The 13083-nt window shown below is 36.5% G+C and overlaps 1 long non-coding RNA gene across 1 annotated transcript in view; it reads right to left on the reverse strand.

Moving 5' to 3' along the window:
• LOC144257286 (uncharacterized) overlaps positions 1-9691 on the reverse strand; it is a 363085-nt gene extending 353394 nt beyond the window's left edge. The window contains exon 1 of the long non-coding RNA XR_013344419.1: positions 9626-9691. This is a non-coding gene — a long non-coding RNA (uncharacterized LOC144257286). The remainder of the gene's footprint in view (positions 1-9625) is intronic.
• Between the last annotated feature and the right edge of the window lie 3392 nt (positions 9692-13083).

The raw sequence follows: 13083 nt of genomic DNA on the forward strand, positions 1-13083 counted from the left end.
CTCACCCTGACTCTTATGTGCTGCAAATGTTAAGATCCACCACTTTTAAAACTTATTTCTGTGTCCTTACTCTTAAGCTAAAGCCTAAAAAAAATTTCTGTTTTGGAGGGATTTAGACTTTTTTTTTTTAAGTCAGTGTTTTATTTCAAACCCACAAATTTTACATAGGTTATATTATTTAGAAGTAATTAAAAGAGTTATTTTGATTGATAGGAAACCACCCCTGCTAGCAATTCTGTATATTATACATGTAGAGAAGAAATTTCCACCTAGGCAGATTTGGGCTTGAATTATAACTGTGATGGCCATCGTAGTACATGGCTTGGATCACCCTTCAAAAAATCTGCTCATAAGATCACCGTTGATCAGCACCCTTCTGCGGCCCCACATTTGGCTCCAACTTATAAGTCTCTACTTCCCTAGGGGCTGTACCTAACCAATGAGTCAGCATAGCAGGGGTATTAGAACTCGCCAGTGGTATGGTGTGTGTGCTGAGTGATCCCCAAAGAAAGGGTCCATTGTGGTTAAAGGCTTGGTCCCAAGGATGGTGCTATTGGGAGGTGGCAGAACCTTTGACAAGTAGGGCCTAGTAGGAGGACCTTAGGTGACTGTAGGTATTCATTTAGAAAGAATTATGGGACTTCAGTGTCTCTCTCTCTCTCTCTCTCTCTCTCTCTCTCACACACACACACACACACACACACACACACACACACACACACACATTCCTATCCTGATATGCTACTATCTATTGCCCTCACCAGAAGGGGCCACCCAATTTGGACTTTGAACCTCCTAAACTGTGAGCTAATTAATAATTAAGTGTTTTCTTTTTATAAGTTAGTTGCTTAGTGTTTTGTAATGACATAAAGGTGACTAGTGCAGTTGTACTCCTCCAATAAGGTTCTTTTGCTTAGAAATTCCCAAGACATCGTGAATGAGACTTTCTCAGAACTCTGTGTGGTCTAAGGTTCTTCCTACCAAGTCCTCCTTCCTTCTGTCTCCTTTCCCAGATTTCAGTCCATATCCCTCCCCCTTTATCTTTCACAGGCATTTCCCTCAATATTCCTCTGGTGAATCTAATCTTATCCTCCTGTTCACTTATCAGAGGAACCAAATTGACACATGACTTTAACACCACCTGAGATTGTAACAGATAATGAACTTCCATAAGCTTTAGTATTTTCATCTGTTAAAATAAAAAGAATAAAAATTATAGGGGATATTGTGAGAATTGAATAAGTTATCAGTGAACACAGTAGTCCACTTCCTAGCACTCAGAAAAGAAGTTAATAGACACCAATATTCCTTCTCAACTTTTCAAAACAAGTAAATTTTTCTTGCATCATTGAGCATATTTTTCTATAATTTATATTTTATGTATTGTGGTTATTCATAGAATAGGGCACACGATGGGATAAGGGTTTCTAAAGACAAAGTGCAACAATAAATATCAGAGTAAAGGCATATTATCATATATGGGATATTATTCACTTGCCTTAAGACAGGTACACAAAACAAAATTATTATGGAAAATATATTTTGCTTATGTATATCTCATGTGAGATACACACACACACACACACACACACACACATACACACACACACACACACATTTGTTGAATTTATATGTGGTACCTTTTGTCTCCTAAATGTTCTTCAAATTTAGAGCATACAAAAGCAAGGATGCATGACTGCCATCAATTAACATATCTGAACCTAGAGAAAGACCACTGCAGGTTTCTGCCCAGCTTCAAAAGTGTGTATCTTCAAGAAATCTTTCATAGTTCATGCAAATGCAGAGAGGATTGTTGCCCACCAAAACTTGCCAGCAAAACTTACAAATAAACAAACAGCACTATCAAAAAAATTGGTGGGGAAGGAAGAGGGGAAATAGAGAATTGTATTACCTATTGCTCCAAACTATAATATAAAAAACTGAATTTAAAATTTAGTCAGTTCTGCTTTAATGCAACATCTGCATTCCTCAAAATTATTGTGCTATGTAATATCACACAATAAAAATTACAGAGCTTAGGAGAAAATGGGGTTAGTGTCACAATACTCAAAAGAATTTCAGCCATACCACTATATGTACACACATACATATCCACACCAGGAATATATAACAGTTCTTTAGGTGGCAGATTTTAGGTGGTTCTAATTGTTGTAGTTTCTTTGTAATTTCTTACTTTTTTGTTTTAAAATTATAGAGCCCATCAATTTTTTATAACCCATTAAATCATTCACCAACTATTTATAATCTCCCTGATCCAGAAATTGGATTTATATGCGGACTATAAAATTTGAGTACAGATCCTCTTGTTTAACCCTCTTTTAACAGTCTTTTCATATTAACCACCTCAACAGTTCTAGTTGTTTTCTTTATGCATTTGATAATATATATAAATTTCATTTTTTTACACATATTCATAAATTTTTGAACATGAAGTTGATTATACTATGCCATCTATGACTTCCTTTTTCTAATTTAATAATATAATCAGGAAATTTTGTCGAGTCACTTTGTCTAAAGATCCTTCATTTAAAAAAGAAAAACAGTCAAAAAAAATATGCTAGTGCAGTTTATACACATGAAATGGTTATGAAATACACAAATACCACAATAAATATGGCATTGAATATTGAAAAAGAACTGAATTTGAAGAAGACTTTCAGCTTAGGTGCTATGAAATAGTGGAAAAAGGATTATCTGAAAGTTCTAATGAAAGACATCGGTGGGTGTGGCTCAGAACACAAGGTGAGATGTCCATACAGGTAGATATTTGAGATGTATGTATGCTGGTGAATTGCTATGCAGCTGGGTTTGGCTAGCTGCAGTTTACTGAACTTACCTACAGATTCTCTCAAATTTGTGTCATGTTCAAATATCATTTGGGTTAGAACAATTCATGTTTTACTATATAGGAATCCAGTGACTATAAATCCCATTAGGAATTTTTTTTTCATTGAGAGGAAGCACTTTACTAAGACTTAAGAGAATATATCACTGACCCAAACATTTGAATATCATGGCAACATAACAAGTTGTTAGTTAATTCTCTAGATAAATGTGTGTACAGTAAATTTATATAGAAGTAGATGAACAGAAAAAATGGTTCTGTTTTTGAAATGGTGATTTAATGTTTCTTTTTTAAACTAATAATTACCTATCAAATAATTTCTTAATATTATAGTCAAGGAAAACAAACAGGTAAATTAACTTCTCTTTGGTTCCAAAACATATGTATTTTTTTTTTCATATGTAGAGTTCATGTTGTAAGACTTTTTCTATGGCCAAGCTTTCAACTTGATCAGGGTCTCATGCCTCAACAGGGTACATTTCATATGAATCTAGTTACCTCCTGGCTTCTAACACTAATCCTTAAGAGAACCAAACCAACTTCTGGTCCCATTTGAACATTCATTAAGTTGGTGAACATAGACTGAGGTTTAGAAAGATCATTCAACACTCCACAGGCTCAATTTCGTTCAGAAAGAATAGAACAAAGCTTTAAAGTTCCTACCAAAGGCTTCTGATAGAAAATTGTGGACTTGGAATTGCAGTCCATTTGCACAGAATGTAATAGCTAAAGCTTTACCTTCACATGGTATTTTATAAGGTTGCCAAGTGCTTTCACAGCTACCTAATTTAACGTAATTACATGTCCCTTATCATTGTGTGCTGCAAATCATTTTCCTATTCATTCAGGGTTGCCCCCTCCCACCCATATTATTTTAAATCTTTCTGGCCTACCTTTAGAAAATGAGACTTATCCAAGCATTTCCAGGTTTTACATGGTGAGGGTGAAGAGATCTGTCACAGTTAATGTATGTAAAGACCTGGGCAAAATTTGGCAGCAGTATTAAAATTGCTGATCCATGAGTTGAGCTATTTGACTGGCGAGCTTCTCGGTTACTTAGAAAATATAAGTCTCTTGTGTTCATTTGTTCAGTTTGTTTTTTTTTTTTTTTTTTTTTCATTCTGGAGAATGAAACTGGTTCAAAGGAGACCACAGGGGGAAAATCTAATCAAGTCTTAATAAGGGGGACTAGAACTTTAGTCCTTTGCTTTCCATGAGAACAGATCTGTCCTAAATACTTCTAGCTCCTTGTGCACAAAAATGGAGTGCGTTATCTGACCGGGGAGTTTCCTAGCTGAACATCAGTACAGCAGTACTTTCTGCCCTCCTTGTTCTCAAGACCCAGCTAACTAGAGAGTGCGGATGCTCAGTTCTGTTATTCTAAGAAAAATTGAGAACAGCCTCTGCTTTTGCCTACAATTTATTTTTAATTCTAATTTGTTATGTATGACAGCAGAATGCATTACAATTCATATTACACATATAGAGCACAATTTTTCATATCTCTGGTTGTACACAAAGTAGAGTCACCCTATTCATGTCTTCATACATGTACTTAGGGTAATGATGTCCATCTCATTCCACCTTTCCATCTCTTTCCTACTCCCATGCCTCCTATCTTGCCTTCCCTCCCCTCTGCCCTATCTAGAGTTCATCTAATCATCCCATGCTCCCCCAACCCCATTATGAATCAGCCTCCTTATATCAGAGAAAACACTCAGCATTTGGTTTTTTGGGATTGGCTAACTGCACTTATCATTTTTTTCTCCAACTCCATCCATTTACCTTTGCCTACAATCTTGAAGTTCAATTCAAATAAGTATTAGAATATGGTGCCTTGAACCAGGAAAATTGAGAAATAGACATGGAGTGTGATTTGGGTGGTAAAAATAACATTGCATACTAAAAGACTGGGTCAGGTCAGAGGGTGTCTGTTGTTGACTTTGGTGGTTTGTAGGTGCTTACAAGGCACCTTGCAACTGCCATTTCATAGTTGTGTGGTGTGCTTATAACCAATGCAGCCTAAGCAGCAGCTTTAGACCTTGGGCTTTAAAGGAATAGGTTACTAGAGGGTTTTAAATTTGGTGGAGGCTGCAGTTTAGGTGGCTGGTCCACAGGTCTGTGATTATTTGTATGCAGGGAGAGGCTGATTTTCCATACACTGAGGTTCACAAGACTTAAACAAAGTCACATGGGCTCCAGAGACCCTCAGAAGCAGGCAGCTACAGTACAGCCACAGACTTCCCACTCTTCACTCTTACAAACAATAGGTGAAATAATTTTCATTGCTTTTATATGTTTCTGAACTGTGAATGTAGGAACTATATTTAAAGTATACAAGCATTCAAGTCCAAAACATATTTTTAAACACCCCTATGTGAGGTTCTAGCTAAAACTGTTTTGTGTCAGATACATTGTCTTGATGAACACAGGACAATACCCATTCTCAGCAAATCTCCTGATGACAACAAGCTTCAAGAAATAGCAAAAGGCAGTACAATTTCAGAAATCTGCTGAGGGTCTTTCTCCAGTTGGACTGGGTGTGATCTGGAGAAAGAGGTCCTAGAGCTAAGTTGTTTCATAGCAAAAACAATGGATCCACCACCATACTATGGCAGAGGAGAAACTGGAAGACATGTCTCTAGACAGAACCCACATTAAATCACATCAGGATGCCCAAAACACATGGCCCAGCGGTTTGCCAAATAATGCAGAAATGCTTGCAAATTCCTAAGCTTGACCAGCATGACTCAGCTATCCCATTTTAGAAGAGTCCATGTGCATAAATAGATTTTCCCCCAAGATCTGGTAATTACTTAGTGCTAAAGGGAATATCCTTAAAGGGGGCTTCTTCCAATTGAATTCAAGCTCTCAAGTTGTAAATTCTGAAAAATTGGCATGGATGGAGTAGCATCTCAATCAGACTTACAATCAACACCGTCCACCCTATTCTTAGATGTCAATGAATCTCTTCTAGAAGTCCTGACATCATTGATGCCAGGTTAGAGAACACAATTTCCCCCGTCAAAACTGTTCTCAGGGCTGGGGATTAGCTGTTTTCTAATTTTGGTGGAATAAGGGCCCATGCCATAATAATCATGTAAATCCCTTTTTGAAAACGAATCACATTAGAAATTTGGCATTGAATTAATGCAGTTTCTGAAGCTGTGTGGGAACTACACCCATTCTGTGAGAAATAGTCCAGGCTGCAGCTGCCCAAGGAAACTCATTTTCTCCAATAACGGAGGAGAACTCCTTACTGACAACTAATCAGAATAAGCAATTGGAAGGAATGATTTTTTTCCCACTAATTTCATTGAAATCACAAAGGTGAAACAATTTGAGTCTGGGGTTTTATTCACTTGAACTATAACATTCAAAATAACTTCAACTAGCAATTTAATGTTTGTGGAGGAATTTAATAATGGGCATAAATTTATATGTAAATTCAGAAATTCCAGTTTTTGTCATGTTATTATTGGAATAGCTTCATGTGTTCATTTACTATCGTTGCAAATCCTCTAATAAGTTTGGACAATGAAGTTGGATAAAATTCGGGTTGAGAATATAAAGGGGAGAGAATTTTCAGCTTTATTATAGATTGACTTTTTACACATGTCTAAGAGAAAAGGATTTCTCTCTCACCAGTGGTACTAGGCAGATCCACCCAAAATCAGACATTGGTGGTAGGACAATAACCTCAGGATGATGGAAAAGTCTGCTTTGATAGACTGCAGATTTGACCTCTAAGACAACAGCAGCAATCTGCTTTCCACAGACTTGATGGTTAGGCTCCATTAGGTAAAAAATCTCAAGACTTTCTAGAGGCTGGGGTTTGTGATAATTCTTTACCGCCCTTGAATTTTCTCTAATGGAGTTTTCCCAAAGTTTTTCATCTTAGAAAGTGAATCTGTTACTGGACTAATGTGTATGGGAAAAGAAATAGGTAAGTGTAGCTCAGCCCTTTCTCCCTACATTCCTGAGGGAGCCAGCTGCTTTTAGAAGGTACATAGGCTCCAGCATGAATTTAGGTTCAACAGGATCAGTCTCCTACCAAGAAGGTTCCAAGTAGACTCTGGAAGACCCTGTTGTTTGGTATTAGGATCCCATTATTGTCCCATCCTTAGGTTCATTCTCCAATATTAGTCTCATTACTCATAAAGGATAAAGGTGATATTTGATCTCTTTGCTCTCCATCTGTTTTCCCATAAAGATGATAGATAGATAGATAGATAAAATTGAAGTTGTGTGTGTGTATGAGAGAGAGAAAGAGAGAGAGAGAGATCAAGGCAGGCAAACCAAGGCTGTCATTTTTTGGGCTTGCATAAGGATATATAAGGTAAAAGAGGAAGATTCTCTAATGATAATAGTCCAGTAAGGTAATAAAGGGAAGTCTAGATCCAGGGTTTGAGAGTTATAGATCTACACCAAAAGAAGCCTCAGAAAAACCTTGCTTCCCTCAAGTTTCCAAATGAAAAAGTATAAGCAGAAAATAAGTCCAGGGTTTCCAATTTCACATTCGCTCAGGTATATGTCTATAAACTTGAGAGATTAACAATATAATATGTCTTGAAGTTTATGAAGAAAAAATCAAAAGCAGAAGCACAGATGCAGGTGTTGGCAGTGGTGATCTGTACAATGCCTAGGAAGGTGAACCACCTTTCCCTATCTCCCTCATCAGCACAACTTCAGCATCTGTTCCCAGGATGAAACATTCAATATGGTCACCTACAAACTCACAATGGACAGAATGAGAAGTGAGAAGGCTGAAGAAAATAAAGGAATAGGAAATTAAGCAGGGAATTTTCCCAGTACCAACCAATTAATCTCATAAAGCCCATTTTGGTGGCCACACTGACAGAGACCATGGCAACATTTTTATGGGCTTCTACAGTTAAGGGCACTCTTTCTGTATGTCTCTGATGTAAGCAAACAGATGCCATTCTTTCCTATAAAACAAAAACAAAACAAAAAATCTAAAGCTTAGTCATATCCTTAAGGACATATAAGGTTTAGCCAAAGGAAGCCACTGGCCACAACTAGGAATGGCAGAAAGAACCAGAGTGATAAAGCCCCACCTTCACCTTTCCTATAATTAAATGTTCTTTTCTATAGTCCATGCTTTCATACCGTTGGAAAATTAAAATAGGTATTTCCTCCATGAAAACTCAGCCCAGACATTATAACTCCCTTTCTGATCCATTGTATGGACCAATTCATCCAACTGAATAGAAGAGGATAAATTTGACTTTCCTTGCTCCCTTAATATTAACAAGGAGAAATCTCAACTCCATTTTATTTCTCTCCTCAAGTGAACTTAAGTAAAATAATAATAATAATAATAATAATAATAACAATAATAATAATAATCTATATTAATGAAAAAGATGGATAGAAAAATAATTTTTCAAATTTTAGTGCTACTCAACTACAACCAGAATCAAATTATCTGAACAGGAGTTGAAATATGGAATTGAATAGTATCAGAACATCCTGGCCCCTGCACCTCTCCCACCAAATAGCTTTCTAACCTAAACAGCAGTTTGAAAAGATAAACATGCAAACAAATCAAAGACGGTGGATTAACACTAAAAATTAAAGTAGGCTAAGAGGAGAATGAAAAGGTTCTGTCTGACTGACATGATCTCTTAAAGTTGTAATCAAGCATATTTGAGCATGTGGAGTGTGATACACACACACACACACACACACACACACACACACACAGAGAGAGAGAGAGAGAGAAGCCATTGCCATGAACACATTCTAGTTTAATCACCGTGTCCACTCCAGACTGTTGATTAGTTCCCTTGGCTATGAAGAACTCAAAGGACTTGACCCTTGGACTCTTCCAGTTAAATTTTGTCTGAAACTTTTCAATCATTTTTTATTAATGCAAAACAAACTAGAAACACTTTACCCAAACTCTAATATTTAGGAACTAATATGAAGTGGGAGGAAAAATCCCCCTGGAAGCTAACTCGTCTCTCAGGATCAAAAAATGAGACCCTCACTTTTTGTATAGTATGCTTTTATTGGAAATCTAGAATTTTTGTAGGTGTCCCTTATATTTCTTTCTCTCACCCAACTATTGACAATCTTCTTCCAGCTCTATCATTACCTAGAGGTCAGCTGAAAAGACAATAGTTAATCTGCAGAAATCTTTTGACAAAACCCATGCTGTCTATGTTTCATCCTTAGGTAATTGGCTCCACCAAGACGCACTTGCCATTGAATAGAAGCTTCACACTACAGGCTGGTTTTCATAATTAATGCCGACACTTAATACAACCTCTTGTTGGAATAATTTGCTTTAAATCCGGAGTAACAAAAAACGAAGGTCACCTACTTAATTTATCTGTACCTCACCACCTGAATATTTTTGTGACCTTTGGATCATTGAAATATCATCTTTCAGAGGACAAAAATAATGCAAGAAGATCTTCCTTATACCAAACCTTATAGTAAAGACTACCAAAGACAGCATAAAATCATTATCCCAAACTTAAAACAACAGCTACCTAGTAAAAACACAGCACACACACTGAAACCAGCTTATCTCTCATAAGAAAGTCATACAGCCTCACAATTTTGTTTGGTAACAAATATTCTCAGCTTTTCCCTTACAGAATTGATAGAAATATTTACTGAAAGACAAGACTAGGATTTTATCTGAATCAACTTTTGTGGCTTACCTAAACTATTGCTATTTACTTCCAACACAAACGATAAATGAGTAAATTGTACCCAGATACTCACAGTGGAGATCTCGGTTCTAGCCCCTGACATCAGACGTCGCGGCTGCAGACTGAACGCTACTGTAAGAAGGCACTTTTATTTTCCTTACAGAGTAGCGCCCTCTAGTGGCTTTTCAGAAATTATTAAGGCATGCACACCAAGTATATGACATAATTTGTTTACTATCAAGTTACACAGTGTCAAAACGCTCAGGTGAGATCAAAAGCTTGTTCTGGGCCCTTCAGAAAGCATATTCCAACCTCTTTCCATGCTTCTCTAGGGGAAAGATATTTAGAACAGAAAAAAGATATTTAGAACAGTTCCTATTTCACATCTATAAGGGGCTTGTGATTAAAATATACCTTTCCCTGGCAATACTCTATTATTTTCCGATGATGATGATTCTAGCATCATCACTGCTATTAATGTTAATAGAAAAGTTGTCATTCACTATACACCAGCTTTGTATTCATGTTCTGCCTGTTTCACTCCATTTAAAACTCACTATGAGTATATAATAACCTAAGCTTGATCCTCATCTTCTTTCATCAAATGAAATAGTTAGTAGAGGCCCATATGAATAATGTAAGTTGTCTGAGTTCAATTGCTTAAGAGGAGATGAAGAAAGACTGGGAGTCAAATCTATCTTTATGTATTTTGCAAGAACTCTCAGTTTTGATTTCGACAAGCAAAAATTTTCAGTACTTTTAAAAATATATATTTATATTTTTAGTTGTAGTTGGACATAATACCTTTATTTCACTTATTTATTTTTATGTGATGCTGAGGATCGAACCCAGGGTCTCATGCATGCAAGGCGAGCGCTCTACCGCTGAGCCACAACCCCAGCCCCTTCAGTACTTTTTGCATGAATCCAGCCTCTAAAGCATTAGGCGGAATTTTCAGCCTACATTGTACTAGATTCTAATCATGAGAATGTGAGTGGAAGCATGGATACCACTTGCATGCCCTGTCCATGAAAATCCTCCCTTTTGTAGTCTTCCATATTCCTTTGCCCTCAGGGACAGTGGATTGGAGATGGTCCACAGTTAACCTGGGAAACCATGTATTACAGATAACAGAACAACAAGACAGAAGGAAGGTGCCTGGCCCCTAGTCACAGTTTTGAGGAAATGCACCTGACAATTAGGAACATCTGTTTTACCATTTAGGTGAAGTGTGAAATTGACTTCCATAAATTTTGAATCATACAGTTTTGCATTTCTTGGTTACAGCAGCAAGAATTCCATCTTCATTAATGGCATCACAGAAAATGTAACAAGTTTAAAATAGGTTTATCTCCATTTAACATAGTTTAAAACCAAGGTTCAGATAGTTAAATAACTATCCCAACTATGCACAACCATAGAATTCAAACTGAATCCAACTCAGAGCTCTTCAAAACACATGCTTTTTCCTCTGATTTATAGTAACAGCCCATCACTTTGTCTCTAAATAGTGACAAAACTAGCATGTTCCTTTGTACCAGTTCACTTAGTTATGCTGTAGTAACAAATGATTCCAAAATCTGAGTTTTTCATGGTGATATTTACTTTTCATGTACATGTGTGTGTCCACCTCAGTTCACAGTGAGTGTCTTCCTCATCCTGGGCCCGAACTGAAGGAGCAGCCCTTATTTCCATCAGATGTCATAGAAAGAATAATGGTGGTACTGCATGATAGTTATGAGAGCTTCCATCAGGAAGTAGTCTGTGTTGCTTCCACTCATGTTCCATTGGCCCAGCAAGTCATTTAACCATATCTGGTATCAATGGGATTGGGAAATATAATCCTTTTACATAGAAGTGGGAAAACAATTGAGAAAAAGAACACATTCAACCATGCCCTCACTTCCCTTCTAATTACACTGTAAAGTTTCCATTCACATGATCATACCCAAGTACAATGTAGGCTGGAGATGCAGTCTGTGCTTAAGAGGCAAAGGAAACAGATTTGGTACAGTTAACAGTCTCTGCCATTGTGACATATATAGAGGACACAGACTACTAACTAGAATCTAGCAGATGCTTTATGAATCTTCTTTCCTGTTTTTTCCTCTGGGTTTCTTTGAGTCTTACCTAATATCAAAAACAGTTTTATCTACTGAGGATCGGACATGACGTTTGCAAACTTAAAGTTAAGAGAAATGTGAGAAAGTTATGACAAAGTTAAAAGGAAATAAGTTGTAACTAAATTATTAAAAAGATTAAAAGGACCAAACTGTCAATGAAGGAATATGTACTCTTATATCACCAATAAAGAAAAACTCCAAGAAAGCTAAGCATTAAATTAAAAGATATGACCTGAACCTCTAAAGCATTAGACTTAAACCCCCTTGGGCACTTGAACAGAAATCAGATTTTCAAATCACTTCAGTGATTATCCAACACACACACACACACACACACACACACACGCACACACAAACACACACACACACTTAAATATTTTAAACTAGGTTGTAGCAAAACTCAATGTCAGCACAGAAGTCATTATTTAATGCATAAAACAAGCAAACCAAAGATGAGTTTGGCAACTAATAAATAAGGGTAAGGATGGGGACAAGAACTGGGGACAAAAGTATACAACTTTGCTTATAAAACCATAGTCAAGGAAGTTATGGTTCAGTTTTGAAGATAACGTTCCCTATTCATTTCCTTATCTGATAGTTCTACCTAATTTTCTAAAGGAAATTACTCTTTAAAAGTCAGTCTCAAGTTGTTAGTGTGTTTATTAAATCAGACATATTGATCCAAATCTTTCATCTCAAATATATGATCCAATTTATAGGCAATAATATGCAGTCAAACTCAGAAGAGGCATCGTCTAATTCTGATTAACCTGTCTTGGATGCCTTATAAAACAAATTGGTTTGAGCATTTCTATCTTCTCAGAAACTATCTTGTGTATTTTAGTAATTGATATCTGAATATTTGACAAATGGATGAGTGAATGAATTAAATGGAAATTTTCTTCTTTCATTATTTTATTTGTATTAGGAGGTTATACACTGAGACTTAGCATCATATTATTCTTTTGGAACCTGGTAAAGAAGACCAAGTGTAGTGAAATTAGATAGCAGGGAGACAGAACTAAACATCAACTTCTAATAAGTTGGTAGAAATAAGAAATTAATCAACAATTAGAACAAACTGATGAATATTCAAATTCCACAATTATGTGTGCCTAGGAACATTATACCATATGTTGGTTTCGCCATCAGCCTGAAACTGGAGAGGAAAGCCCTTGCTGTTTCCTCAGGACTTAGCAAAAAAGCTACCACAAAAAGGAGCTCAGTAAGAAATCAACAGGATGAATAAGAAAGACCCTATGATTGATGATTTCACATAAATTCTCCTTGCTACTCTCGGAAGATCCCTGGATTATGTTTATGGATCCCAATTGAACTAATGAGGAAGCTAAGGCTAAACGGGTAAGATAAGTTGTCTTTTTCATAACTAATAAGAATCAAAGTGAAA

Source organism: Urocitellus parryii, chromosome 10 (assembly GCF_045843805.1).
Source record: "Urocitellus parryii isolate mUroPar1 chromosome 10, mUroPar1.hap1, whole genome shotgun sequence".
Lineage (NCBI taxonomy): Eukaryota > Metazoa > Chordata > Mammalia > Rodentia > Sciuridae > Urocitellus > Urocitellus parryii.